General features: G+C 44.5%; 1 protein-coding gene across 15 annotated transcripts in view; it reads left to right on the top strand.

Moving 5' to 3' along the window:
* The window catches only part of TENM2 (teneurin transmembrane protein 2), a 3,817,113-nt gene that overhangs the window by 3,583,737 nt on the left and 218,926 nt on the right, over nt 1–14,450 (top strand). The window lies entirely within an intron of this gene.

The following is a 14,450-nucleotide window of genomic DNA, read 5'->3' as shown; positions in this document are numbered from 1 at the left end:
ACATGTCATTAACACTGGATCAGAAAGTATACAGGGAGCTAGGGTATTGACGGAGAAGGTACTGGGGAGAAAGGCAGCATGACAACAAGCTCTCATGCCATAAGAATGTGTATTTGGGTTTGATTCTGAAGTGACACGAAACCCACCAATAATTCTGAGTGGAAGAGGGCATGGAGCCGCCTGGCAGCCCACGCAGAAGGAAGGGGCAGGGCGAAAGCTAGAGGCAATGAGAGTCGAGGAGGCTATTCCAAAGCTCAGAAAGACGAGACTGATAAAACAAGGGCAATGGCAGGCAGGCAGAGAGGAGAGGAGATACGAGGGAGACATCATAGAGGTTGAATGTCCTGGTTTAGTCATTGACTGAATCTGGTGAGAGGGGAAAGGGGACATCAGGCATAATTCAGTCAATTGATCAACATTTTGCTCAATAGTAGACAGAGTAACCTGGAACCAGCCCCTGGGGAAAAGGGGTAGAGGGTAAGAGAAAGTTTCCTGTTCCTATAATGTACAATGAATAGTCAGTTACAATTCCAGTGTATGTCAGCTGAGCTAGAGGATGCTGGAGTTCCTGGGACAAATGATGTACTTCCTAAGTTATTTTCATCCATGTAATGAAAAAAATTAGAAGACAGCAGAATTAAGTTTCATAAACTTCCCTATTTTTAATTATCACTGAATGATGTTTTAAGGACAATAAGTCCTTAAAGGAAAGAAAAGGCTTTAAAAGCACCCACTTTTTCTTTTCCATGGAAATGATGCATTTTACCTACCTGGTGATTTAATTGCCTAAGAGCAAGGAACAATGGAGCAACAGATAACCTGAGCTGGGCTTTAGAGTGGGAAATGGATTCCTACCTATTTGGCAATTATATACCGTGTTCTCTGAGGGCTAGGATCCACATTAGGCTTCAGGATTGTCCTTAGAGGGGCCAAGGATTAGATTGTTAGAATTAACAATCGGCATCAGATTCAGAAGAGAATGTTGAGGATGTAGGTCACTATCAGTCAAGTTAATTTGACTTCCCTAGACCCAAATACACACTCACCACTTAGCCATAAAAGACAAGGTTAGGGGCTACAAGGTGACACCCGAGACTTATTTAATGGAAGTTTGGAGTTTGCCCATTCTCCGGAGAAGTAAGAAAGAAGGATTCTCCAAAAGCTCTTTTTCACAAGGGAAAGGCACTAACCCAGACCCTTAGACCTCAAGCGAAGGTCTTGGAGTAGACGGTACCCACATTCCTGCTGTCCTTTACTTCCTATGGCAGTAATTTTGTGTTTGTTTAACATTTTTCATTGCCCCAGCATGTTCCTACAAGGCATTTTTCAGTCTGTATTTTTTACCTCGCCTGGTTATCACTGTTTCCTGTTTTGGGATTTTGAGGTCGTCATGTTGTCTTGTTTTTATGAGACTGTCCTTCCCTGCCCACTGACAGCCATTTGGTTTTTCAGCAGCTTAGGCAGCAGATCCTGATGATGGTTGCGTCTTCACCTTGGGGAGTGTCTTTCAGTGCTCCGTGGTTGGGTAGGATGGAACCTCCACCCGCCGGCTTCCCAAACGGAAACATTGGCTTTTCTGAACCTCCAAAGTTGCTAAGATACAGTGTGTCTTTGGACCCCTTCCAGGCTGTTTCCTTCCACACTCACAGCTTTGACGGAATATTTCCTCTGCCTGGTATCGTTAGAAAGGTGACATGCCAAACCAAAGTTAGAGCCGTTACAAGACATGTCTTTGAGTGCAGTTTCCTTGGTTCACCCATTCATCTGCTGTGCTGGAAGAAAAAAGTGAAATCAAAAAAGCTCTATTAAATAGATGTGCCAAGGAACGAGGAAAAAAAAAGAAAAGTTTCTTCAACTTTCATGTGCTCAGAATTGTCTCACAAGCATATTTTTGTTCCTTTCCTCTATTTAAAAATTGATAACCTAGAAAGTCAGGAGCCGGCTAGGAATCGTTTGTGGCACAAAAGTGGCACCTACTGGCAAGCCTTGGCTTCGATTTGAAGTTTAGACTTGTGCGTGACCTTGACCAAAGTTATATCCTCCTGAGAATGCTTCCTAATGATTTTCTATGTCTGGAAGGGCAAACTCTCTTTAGATGTATAAATATTAAAAAGCACTTCTTAGGCATGAGGGCACTGGTTTCAGGGCTACAGAATGACTTTTTCAGCTTGTAATTAAAAACATGTACTGGATAACTAACCAGCAGCAGTGTTTGCTTAAAGGAGCAAATGATTTAAAACTGATTGTGTTGCACACCACAGTGGAGTGACCCACGGGTGGCTGTCCTTACCTCTGATTTCTAGAGGCATCTGCCCAGCTCCCCAAGGTTCCTCGAGTCCTTGGGTTCTTGACACCCACAGCCTTCCTTTGCTTCTGTGTTTGGAGTTTTCAATTTATCCTGATGTCCATGTGCTGGTTTTCATATCTTTACTCTGTATCTGAATATTTATTCCACGTTTTGGTTTTCATGTCTTTACTCTGTGTCTGAATCCGTAGAACTCACACTTAAGAAAAACCATGGGCCAGGCACAGTGGCTCATGCCTGTAATCCCAGCACTTGGGAGGCCGAGACAGGCGGATCACGAGGTCAGGAAATCCAGACCATCCTGGCTAACGTGGCGAAACCCCGTCTCCACTAAAAATAGAAAAAATTAGCCGAGCATGGTGGCAGGCACCTGTAGTCCCAGCTACTTGGGAGGCTGAGGCAGAAGAATCACTTGAACCCAGAAGGCAGAGATTGCAGTGAGCTGAAATTGCACCACTACACTCCAGCCTGGGCGACAGAGCGAGACTCCAAGAAAACCATGGCTCCCTCTGTTACAATGCACACTCGAGGTTCACACGAGATCCCAACACAGACTGCACTCAGCAGGTTAAACAATCATTTTCAAAGGACCATAAGATTTTTTTGAGAAACAGACTGTCCTACATATTTGAAATCTTTTTTTCTATTTTAAAGGCAGACTCCATCAAATGCTGCAAATGTAACAGAAATGATTAGGAGCAGAGTTGTGAACTATCCAATTTCAAAAAAGAAGGGAAGGGGTGAGATTTACCCCCTCCTAAGTGGTAACGGGCCCTTTCTGTTCATCTTCTGATCTAATCTCCTAAACAGTCCTACATAGCAAGATACTGTCATCAACTGCATTTCACAGATGAAAAAACTGAGACCTAGGGATTGTCCAGTGTGATGTAACAATTAAGTGGTCAGCCAGGCACGGTGGCTCACACCTGTAATCCCAGCACTTTGGGAGACCAAGGCAGGCAGATCACAAGGTCAGGAGATCAAGACCATCCTGGCTAACACAGTGAAACTCCATCTCTACTAAAAATACAGAAAATTAGCCCAGCATGGTGACATGCACCTGTAGTCCCAGCTACCAGGGAGGCTGAGGCAGGAGAGTTGCTTGAACCTGGGAGGTGGAGGTTGCAGTGAGATCATACCACTGCACTCCAGACTGTGGTACTTGAGTGGCTGGTGACATGTAATGCATATCGCCAGTCTCAACCTTTGAGACTCTGTCTCAAAAAAAAAAAAAATTAAGAGAACATTTTAGGAATCTTTCTCAATTTAAAATTGATATTGTACTTTTGGTGGCATAAATAAAGATGACCTTTGTTTATTCTTTTACTCATCCATTCATTCCAAATATTCATTAAGTACCACGCATCAGCAGGCACTGTGCTGGGGGCTGGGGATGGAGCACAGAGAAGAGCAGCCAGGAGCTCCACTCCTCTGGAGCTTACTGTCTGGTGTCACTCCGAGAGTCTCCACATCCCAATTTGCTCTCTGCTCTGAGAGCCTTTTTTTAACCCCTGGAGGAGAAGTTGACAGATTGTGAACATCAATAGTTATTGAATTGGTTTTGTCTCAGGGCTACTTAAAAGCAGTTTTCAATGAGTGCCAGGCCCTAAATATCTCCCAAATCCTACTGAAAGAAATTAGAGCAGGTTATATTTTCATTGTCTAGCCACCCTTTGCCATGAGACGCTGCACTGGGCTTTTTCTCGGGAGGCCCATTTTTCACCACAACTCTTCAGCCTTCTGCTGCTCGGGTTAAGTTTTGCTTTGTGCATTTACAAAGTGCCTGCCAGGCATGGGTGTTGCAGGATTAGAATAAAATAATGGGGGTGAAGGAAACAGATTTTTTGGAAACTGGTAGAAACGCTCCGTGAAATGGAGCATTGTACCAAACTCAGCCCAGTTATACGAAAGCATGTATCGTGTTTCTTTTTATTTTCCATCTTGATGGGAGGAGGCAGAGAACAGTGGTTACAGAACAAGTTTAGAATTGTTCCTGATTGTCCAAGTGGTTGTTTTACTCCTCTGAGATTGGAGATTCGGGGTCAGCCATGTTGCTCACACCTGCCCGTTCTGCCTGCTCGATGCGACACTGCCGTGTTCCTTGTCCATCTTGCCTGCACTATCTGGGCAAGGGTGCGTGTGCCAAGCTATTAAACACCCCACACCTCACTCCCCTGTCTTTCTCTAAGCAATGGAAGAAGTTTGCCTGGCCACCACTAGTTGGGTAGGAAGGACTTGGATTAGTCCAACAGCTTTCGCTACTGTCAGCATGCGGCCTAATAGAGTTGGAAGAGAGGGTTCTTTAGAGGCACTGGTTCTGACAAGGAAAGCTTCTGTAATCTTGCCTTTGTTTAGAAATATGAACTTCGAAACCCTGCTGCAGAGAGTGTCGGCAGCCACGCTGATCCGAGGCCTTGGGCAAATTCATTTGAATTGCTTTGAAATTGGATATTCAAAATTCAATAAAAATAAGCCAGCCTGATGGTACAGCTGCAGCATTCCCCCCATCCAGCTGGGTAAGCTGTGATGATTTCCAGGCCGCGGACTAGCAAAGCCTGAGTGTGATGGGAAGATGAGCGCCTGAGCTGCCAGAGAACTCTCTCTCTGGCAGCCTGGCCCGCCGACGGCTGCCTGCCAGCTGACTCGCGGAGCAGGGCTGGCTTTGGCACTAAGTGGCTTCTCTCGCTGGCCTGCCCAGGCGGGGACGCGGGGCCTGCCTCAGTCATGGCCAGGGTCCAGGGGGAGGGAATGCCTCAAGGGCAAATGGATGGGGTGTTGGAAAAACAATAAAATCACAACACTCCAGTTGTTTGGAGAGCAGCTGGACTTCCCAAACACTCTGCCACAGATCCAGAGCCATCAGACACGTAGGTGAGTTTAATTAAATTGTATGCAGATGCAGGCAAACAACATAATTTGCCCTTGAGCACACACTACTGCGTTTGCCTGGAAAGGCGGGACATGACATCCCCAAGGGTGCTCTCTCACCACCTGCCCTGGGAGCTCCCTCTTCATCACTGTTTATGCAGAAAGGCGATGCTGCTGCTAGGGATTTTAAGAGAAGACCATTCTCACTTTCCTCTAAATCTCAAGCTGTCTGATCTGTCTGCTTTGCGATGGGGTATCACAATTACACATAAAAACTGTATCTATAAGATGTATACATATACATATATATATAGAGAGAGATACATTTACATAAATACATATACATTTATAGATCGATAGAGAGATGAATAGATAGACCAACATAAAGAGATAGACTCCAAATTCGAGAACTATGTCTTATTACCCCTAAGCAACCTCAGTTTTAATAATTGGTCTCGTCATACCCCATGCATGAATTCAGGCTCTTTTCTTTGTTAGAATCTGTGCCTGTGTGAACTGTCTTGAGTCGGATTCCAGGAGAAATATATCCATTAACCTTCCGATTGTCGCACTTATGCCACCCACAGTACCATACCTAAAGAGGGGTAATTGGAGCTCCTGCGTGCAGGGACATTGTGCGTGGCCCACTCTATTGGCCTGTGTTACCTATCGCCAGCCACTCAAGGGCCAGCCATGAAATTTAATTTGGAGTTTTACAGACATGTTCTGAATCCAAAATCTCAATAATAACTTTCCCTTTGCTCAGCCTTTTAACTGTGAAATTCAGTTGGGGAGTTTCGAAGCAGCAGGTAATGTCACAGCACTCCAGAGGGATTTTGCCAGAATTCTACTAAAGTGCTTGCAAGTGTCATTTCCATATTTAACTAATTTCAGTTTTTAATTAGCTCCATGTGAAAAATGAGAGTTCACGCTGAGCTCCTCTGTCAGCACAGACGCTTGTTTCCTTTCTAGGATCTCAGGACAATTAAGAAAAAAATAGTTGATGCTACAGTAAGTGTGATCATGCGTAGCTCTCTCAAGCCATAACATTGTTCCCTGACGGTAGGAAAAGTCCACTGCAAGGGCCCGGGCACCAGGCTGCGAAAGAGCAGTTTGGAAAGGGTCTTACATGCAGATTTGTGAGTCCTTGGTTCTGAACGATTCCTTAGCTGCAAAAAGTGTATTCTTGTCCCTGAATTCTCCAAGATGTCCTGAGATTGGGTTTTGAAAGAATGGTGTATGAAACGCAAAGATGATGTCACTCTAGGAGAACCGTTTTCCTTGGTGTCATTTCTGTGCTAAACTCCAGCATGCAGGTGCTTATCAGGTCATTTGATTTCAAATTCGTGAGGCCCTTGGCATTCAAAAGTAACTTCTTTATGATTTAAGTTTCAAAATGCAGTACACACATGGAAATTTGTTAATCCTACATTCAAAGTGTAAATTTCCCACTTGGGACTCACATGCAAATGGAAAACTACATACTCTTCAAAAAAAAATGTATTGGGAGGTTCTGTTTTGCATAAACTGAAAAATATTTGATGTGATCAGGTTTCTGAAACAATTTCGAGGAAGCCAAACAAATACAGGCCCTGCATTTCATTTGCATAGCATCCATGCTAATGGCACGATTTGTTTAAAAGAAAAGATTCATTAAAAGTTTCGAGAATGGTTCAAGTGGAAAAGTATTTGACACTTCTCTGTAGTAGCAATTCTTGGAAATTGGTTTGGAAAATAGAATCCTTTTTTTTTTCTTCATATGTGTTGGTGTTGGGTAATTGTTCTCTGTTGACAATAGACATTAATAAATGGTGTGATAGCAAGAACATTGGTATCTCCAACAGGGTCTGAAAATTGAAATCCAAGTAGCAAGAAGAAGTTTTAAGTATTGGATGTATGTGGCTACACTGGGAAATGGGGTAGGATACAGGTAGAGTTTTCTTCCATGTCCTCTTGAGTGCCACCTGGGCTTGAGTTCCAAAGAGCAAACACAACTGTGTAGTTCAGGTATCAGATAAGAGGAGTAGCTGTCCTGTGGGGTTGCCAGAAATGCCGCCATTGCAGATGCGCTGGTATAAATGGAATGTGAAAAGATGGAGGCAGATTCTTGAACATGAAGAGACCACCCACAAGTTGTTTAAACTAAAACAACTGCCACCTGTGCCGCAATGACAAGCAATAAAGCCTTCATTGGCCAGTGCGTCCTGAGATTGGAATTTGATCTCTCTGTGTGAGAGAGAGAGGGCCTATCTGAGTTCCGAGGGCAGAACACCCGTCTCCCTGGCAATGAAGGGGGCGCACCTGTGATGAAGATCTAAGGAAAACGCAACTTCCGTTAATAATTCAGAGTGGCCTGTTCAACTCTCTGGGGAAGATCATAGCTGGGAGTGCTTGTGTTTCTTTGTTCTTCTCAAGGCATGATGTCAGGAGGAACTCTTCTCAGTCTCACAGGAGCACCAGCTCTAGCCACAAGAAGCCTGTCCTTCCCTGAGGAGTTTCGAACCACCATCCTGTGAATGATGACGACCCTCCTCGCAGTGCAAATAACAGGCAGAAGCAGTGTCCATCTAAACATTTATCCACTGACGTGGGGATCAGCAACTAGCCCTCTCATGAAGGGGATTAGCTTAATAGAATTGTAGGAATAGCACACACTCTGGAGGGTGAGGTTAGAATGAGCAGCAGAAGGGAAGCCGACATATGGAAGCAGAGAGAAATCCTGAAAGAGATAGTATTTTTAGGGCTTACCATGTGAATTTGGAGCCTGATAACTACGAATGGAAACCATAGATTTGTCATCAGAAACACTTAAATCATACGTGGTAAATTATCCATATAGTCATTAATTTGTACAACAAATGTTTTCCGGCCCAAGGTAAGAGAACAGGCTCTAGAATACAGGCTGCTGGGATCACATCCCAGCTTTTCTAGTTACCAGCAACATGAGCCTAGGTGTGTTACTTAACCTCCCTATGACTCAATTTTCTCCCTCTAAAATGGATACAATAATAGCACGTATCTCATAGCGAAGGTTATAAAAACTAAACAAGTTAGTTCTTGAATAGCGCTTAGCACATGCTTGACCCCAGGTAAGCACTAAATAAAATAGATTTTTACTGTGACAGGTTCTACTTATATCATAGTGAACCAAACAGACCTGGATTCTTCCTTTCCAGAATATATACCAGCATACACAGATAGAAGCAAGGAAAACTAATCACTTCACAACCATTCCAGGGTTAGTCAGCCTCCTGATTTCTACATGAAATAAGAATATCAAATTAAGAGGAATGGGACCATGTCAGCAAAAATAAACTAATTAGCTAAAGCCACTTATTAAAATGATAATCCCTCCACATGGACTAGGCGTTTGCATGTGCACCTGTCAGGAAATTAGCTACAGACACACACACACACACATACACACATACACATACGTGTGTGCACATGAAATGACACAGAAGCACCCTTCCCACACTGTGGAGAGCCAAGGGACCCTCACCCAATGAGACTTGGCTCCCAACTGGGATACTGAGCACAGGGCGCTGGGGCAAGGACTCTGAACATCAACTCTAAGATCATTGACACTTCATTACAGAGCCTGTTCTAAGTGCACAGGGCTTCCCCCGAAGAGGAAATACAGCCTCCTTCTTATATCCAGACATACTGCCCAGAAAGAAGCCCCTAGAATTGGTTTTTGTTTTGCTAACACTATCAGGTAATTCACACAGGATTCTTCAGGCATTAGAGCTTCTGTTACCCGACTGGCGTGCACAAAGAAAAAAGCGCTTAGCTCCAAATCTTGCCTGGAATGGACTTTGACCCTGGACTGCCTTTTGCATATCCCAAATTTGAGCTCCGTGCTTTAGCCTCTGGCTTTCTGGTGCCGTGTTCTAGGCCATGTGCGTGCTCAGGGTTCTTTTTGGATGCTTGGTGCTGAAAACATCACTCCTCGTGGCCAGAATGAAAGGTGTTGTCTAAAGAAAAATCGAGTCGAACTGTCTGGTTTCCCTACTTTAGGAAATATAATGGAACTCAGCTTTGCTTGGCTCTATCTTGTGTTAAAGAGTCTAACAGAATAAATCTCTATATATGTTTTGCTTACTGTTTTGCTTTCGTTTCTAGCTTTATTGTTTTCCTCTGTGTGGAATGTTCCAGTAGCAGCTGTTTGTTTCTGCTGTCTAAGACATATAGCACATAGGTACTACAGCAGATTTATGTGGTAGTATGAAGACATCCATTTGTTGCTTTGTGTAATAAACTTCCTTCCAGAAAGAAGAGAAAAAAATGGCTGTGTCCTGACTGCAGAGCAAGCTTAGTGAACATTTACAGGAATCAACACCACTGGCACAAATGATGCTTGCAGAGATCTTTGGATTCCAAATATTCTGCCCATTCTAGAGAGGAGCAGACCTTAGAAGGAGGGCACTAGCACTCAGCCTGAGAGACAGGTTGGACCAGCCAGTCAGCCTTCTGCCACCTCTGTCAATATCAAACATCTCTAAGGAGCTTTGGCAAGAGTGGAATCACAATTTGATCCTAGCTGAAGTTCCTGATAAATCCTCAGGTCCCACCCTGGAATCACTGTGGTTGATAAAAAGAGGAGTCCATATGCTTTACACACAGACAGCCAGGCAGTTTTGACACTTTGTGGAAAGTGTAGAGGCTTGATACGGAATCTCATCTAGGCAGAGACCCATCCCAGTGCAACATGGAGAAGGTACTCAGGGACAATTCTAGGCATGGGCAGTGCTTTTCTCCACAAAGAACTCTATCTCTTCAAGCTTTGAACAAGGTGAGGTAGACACCAGATGAAGAGGGGTCTGCGTGGCTCACGCCAGTTCCCTTGGTGACAGGTTGCCAGATGTAGGATGCCCAGTTAAATCTGAGTTTCAGAATAATAATAAAAATGCTTCTAATATAAGTATGTCCCAAATATTGTGTGGGAAATTCAATTGTAACTGGCTTCCTGTGTTCTTATTTGCTAAGTTTGGCAAGTTTTCCTGGTGGCTTTGTCTATATCCAACACCCTTTTTGGGTCCCTGAATCGAACAGGGTCAATAGTATTATCTTACCTTCCTCACCATAGTAACTGTCCCCCCAAAAAAAGGTGGGGGAGGAGGGAGGTTGTGATCTCAGCTGAGCCAATTAGAGTCCTTACGTTGGGTGTCTAAAAGTGACACTGGAAAAGTGGAGCTCTTCTTTCTCCTGGTAACCCAAGGGCATGGGAATGTTTCCATCTTTGTCCATGGTCCTTCCCCCAGGGATAAACCCTCTCTTAGTTTCATCGGGCTGCTGTAATAAAATGTCAGAGGCTGACTAGCTTTTAAAGAACAGCAACTTATTTCTTGGTTCTGGAGGCTAAGAAGTCCAAGATCAAGGCGCCTGCACATTCAGTGAGGGTTCGCTTCCTGGTTCCTAGATGGCACCTTCCAGCTATGTCCTCACATGGTGGGAGAGACTAGCTAGCTGTTCTATAAGGTCACCAGTCCCACTCATGACCTAATCACTTCCTAAGGGCTTCACTACCTAATACCATCACGTTGGTAAGGATTTCAACATATGAATTTTGGCAAGTGATAAACATTCAAACCATAGCAAAAAGCATTGGTCAACTATTCTTCCACTTTCACAAGCTGCCTTCATAGCCTTCAAAACAAATTCTTCTTTCTGCTTAAGGTAGTTCAAGCTGATCCCTAAGGATCCTGTGCTAGACACAGCTACTCAGCCCAAACTCCCAAGTTTGGCATGATGGACTAAAGAAAGATGAATATGCCCTAGGAATGCTTATAGGCATATGTTTTCAATCAGATGCCCCAGCCACAGCATATCCTTGGTGGGTCTTCCAGCTTTGGCAGCCCTGTGCCTGATGTGGGGAGGGGATGGCAATTGGTCTATCAAACAGAGCAGAGCTCCCCCACCATGCACCTGCCTCAGGTCAGCACCTTCACAGTCAGGACTGACCAGAACATCGAGAAGGGAGCCTTCCTGTCATGCGACTTCAAGTCACTGTCTAAAATATCTTCTGTCTAAAAATATCTCTCATCCTTAACTCGCACCATGCCTAGAATTTCCACCTGTAGAGTTTATATGTTTGGCTTAAATCGTTGGTCCTCCCTATAACTGCACCTCCATTAATGATAGAATACGTGGGGAGAATGTGGACAAATTGATAATTAATATCAAGGTCCAACAGATTTTTTAAAGTCCATTGATGTGGCTGATAGTTTGGAAAGCAGAGTTCTGAGAGAGTTGGATGAGTCCTGGAAACCTCTGATGTGATGGAAAAGCATTCATACAAGAGGCACTGCTGAGCTTGGAGGGAGGCCCTGAGTTTCTCTGATCATGGGTCACCCGGAGCAGGCAGAGTGGACACAGAGCAGGTACTGGGTGGAGAGGAGGCATGCTGAGAAAGAATGTCCCTGTTTCACCATGTCACTTTGGCCCAAGTCTGGTTCTGGCTTTTTTCTTTTTTTTCAACTTTCCACCCTGGCTTGAACATCTCTTTTCCATATTGCATCTTCCCAGCTGCTTCTGACGTGCTACCTGTATGGGCAGAGACCTAGTGCCTAGACCTGGAGGGAGGTGTCTGGGCTCTCTCACCTCCTCCACCGTCATGGAAATAGACAAGAGAAGCTTGTTCCTTCCCTTCATGTTCTCTTTCATTAATTGCTGTCAGCCAGGCCTTGTGCAATACCTGTGGTTCTCAAACTTGAGCGTTCATCCGAATCACCTGGAAGGCTCATTAACACACAAATGCCTGGACCCCACCCCTGAATTTCTGATTTGTAGGTCTGGAGTGGGGCCAATAATCTGCATTTCTAATAAGTTCTCAGGGGATGCTGACTCTGCTGGTCTGGGAACCACAGCCCAAAACCATTGGCCTAGACAGTGAGCTTTTTTGAGGGCAGGACTAGCATCTTCAGAATCATGGTACCCCATAATTCTAAAGTGCCTAGCACAACATCAGGCACAGGATCAAACGTTAGGAATGCTTGTTAATGGAGCTCTACCAAGCTACACAAGGTGTTACCCTGTTGCAGTATCAAGGCTAATCGTGTAAACACCCTGAATTTTCAGATATCAGATTAAAAGAAGAAAATACTATTGCCATCTAATGTGACTTTTGCACAGTGGCATCTCCAGAATACGTACATAAGAAGGGATTAATGGTACCAGTCTGGGTGGAAAAGGGGAGGTTGAGGACTTGTCTTAAAACTCCACTTGCATAGGAAAGACACTGTGTGTACTGAAACTCTATTTGTGGTAACTTTAGAGAAGGTTGACGGAAATCATTTAGAATTTTCCTGCTCACCCTCCTTTTCCACCCCAACTGCGCCCCCGACCACTCCTTACTGTCACCACGGATTTCACATGTGCATGAGGTACCAGGTCAGCAGATCTGGAGATCTGGAGTTCTCCGTCAAGCTTCACTGCAAAAGTGCAGCTTCAAGAATCTGCAGTAAGGTGGAAGTGAATGGGATCGGGGATCTGTGCTTTTCAATGGAGATGAATGTTCTCTCTGCCAAGGTTTTAATCCAGGCATCCCCAAACTACGGCCCGCGGGCTGCATGCGGCCCCCTGAGGCCATTTATACGGCCCCCCGCCGCACTTCGGGAAGGGGTACCTCTTTCATTGGTGGTCAGTGAGAGGAGCACAGTATGTGGCGGCCCTCCAACGGTCTGAGGGACAGTGAACTGGCCCCCTGTGTAAAAAGTTTGGGGACACCTGTTTAATCTTTCCTGGTCTCCATAACCTCTTTTGTAAAATGAGCCTGGAGAAGGTGATCACTAAGTATTTTCTTATATTTTCTAATTTCTGTTATTTTAATTCAAAAGGCAAGCCATCTCAAATTTAGAAATGGGCTATTTGCTTGTAATCTAGTTGTTTGGAATTTCAGAGATTTTTCTCCAGACAGACCATATTCCTTCTGGACAGTCCACACAATAATTGCTCTTTGTCGAGTTCTTAACCGTATGTCAAGCACTGAGATAAATGTTTTGCATGCTTTATTTCACTGAATGTGGCAACCCCCACTGGGAGGTAGGAAGTTTTATGATTCCCCTTTTGCAGATGAGGAACCTGAGGGTCTGGAAGGAAAGACAAAGAGACAGAGGGATGGAGGGGGGAGAGAGGGAGGGAAGAAAAAAGGAAGAAAAAGAAATAGGGAGAGAGGGAGGAAGGGAGCAAGTGAGGAAGGGAGAGAGGGAGGGAACGAGGGAGGCAAAGAAAGAAAGAAAGAAAAGAAAGCTTCCCCAGAGCCTCACAGCTACTAAAACTAGGGCTGGGACTTGGCTCTGAAGCCAGGTCTGCTGCTTCCAAAGCTACTCTAATCATCATATTCTATTGTTCCTACAAAAGTCTAGTTCACCCACAATGCACCTGAAATGTAGAGTCTGGCTTTGGAGAGAAGTAGGCTCTCTTTGTTCTGGCACTTTCACTGTAAGAGACAGAAAACACTGTAGTCAAGTGGTCTAAAGCAGAGTCTGCAAGTTCAAAGCCCTGCTCTGCCACTAGTGGCAGAATAATCTTGGACAAGATACTTAATCTCTCTCTCCCATAGCTTCTTCAGCTATCAAATGAGTATGATAAAAGTATCTGCCTCTAGAGCTAGTGTGTTAGGTGATTAATACATTAAGTTGAACCATGTGAAACTGCTGAAATTCTACCAAATTTAATCTCCAAAAAGGGCAATTTCATGTCTAAGTGTTTAAAGTGCTTATTCTAACAGTGCATGGCACACAGTAAGCACTATATTAGTGTTAGCTATGATTCTTATTGAAAATTGTGTTGAGGGTTTGCTGTATCTAGGGTATAGTAGGGGGCTCAGTGGTTGCTGGTGAATTTATTGAATGAAGTAGAAACTGGCATGCCCAGGAAACATCTGGGGTAGTCTGGGCTATGGAGCCCATCCAGGGCTGGGAGAAAGGCAGGTAGGGCAGGGGAGGAGGTTAAGGGCTCTTAGACTTGAACAGATTTGAGACCCTCTTAGTATTCCCTTAGCTCAAGGCAGGAAAGCTCGAAGCAAGAAGGACCGATCCCATAGGTGCAGCCACCCTGAGGCAGTTTTGTCCTCTGGCTCTAAAGAAGCAAAGAAAAACCCTCAATGCAGAGGCAGTGAGGAATTAGGTCTCATGGTTTGCTTGTCTTGCCTTTTTTACAGCTAGACATAATGAGAAAAGACAGGCAAGGGAGAGCCGCCCTTCCAGCCTTTCCTCAGCTGCTGGTGTTTTTCCTTCCTAGACCACCATGTGAGAGGAAGGGGAAGACACAGAAA

The sequence above is a fragment of the Saimiri boliviensis genome, chromosome 20 (genome assembly GCF_048565385.1).
Source record: "Saimiri boliviensis isolate mSaiBol1 chromosome 20, mSaiBol1.pri, whole genome shotgun sequence".
NCBI lineage: Eukaryota > Metazoa > Chordata > Mammalia > Primates > Cebidae > Saimiri > Saimiri boliviensis.
This window is presented reverse-complemented; position numbering and strand designations above follow the sequence as displayed.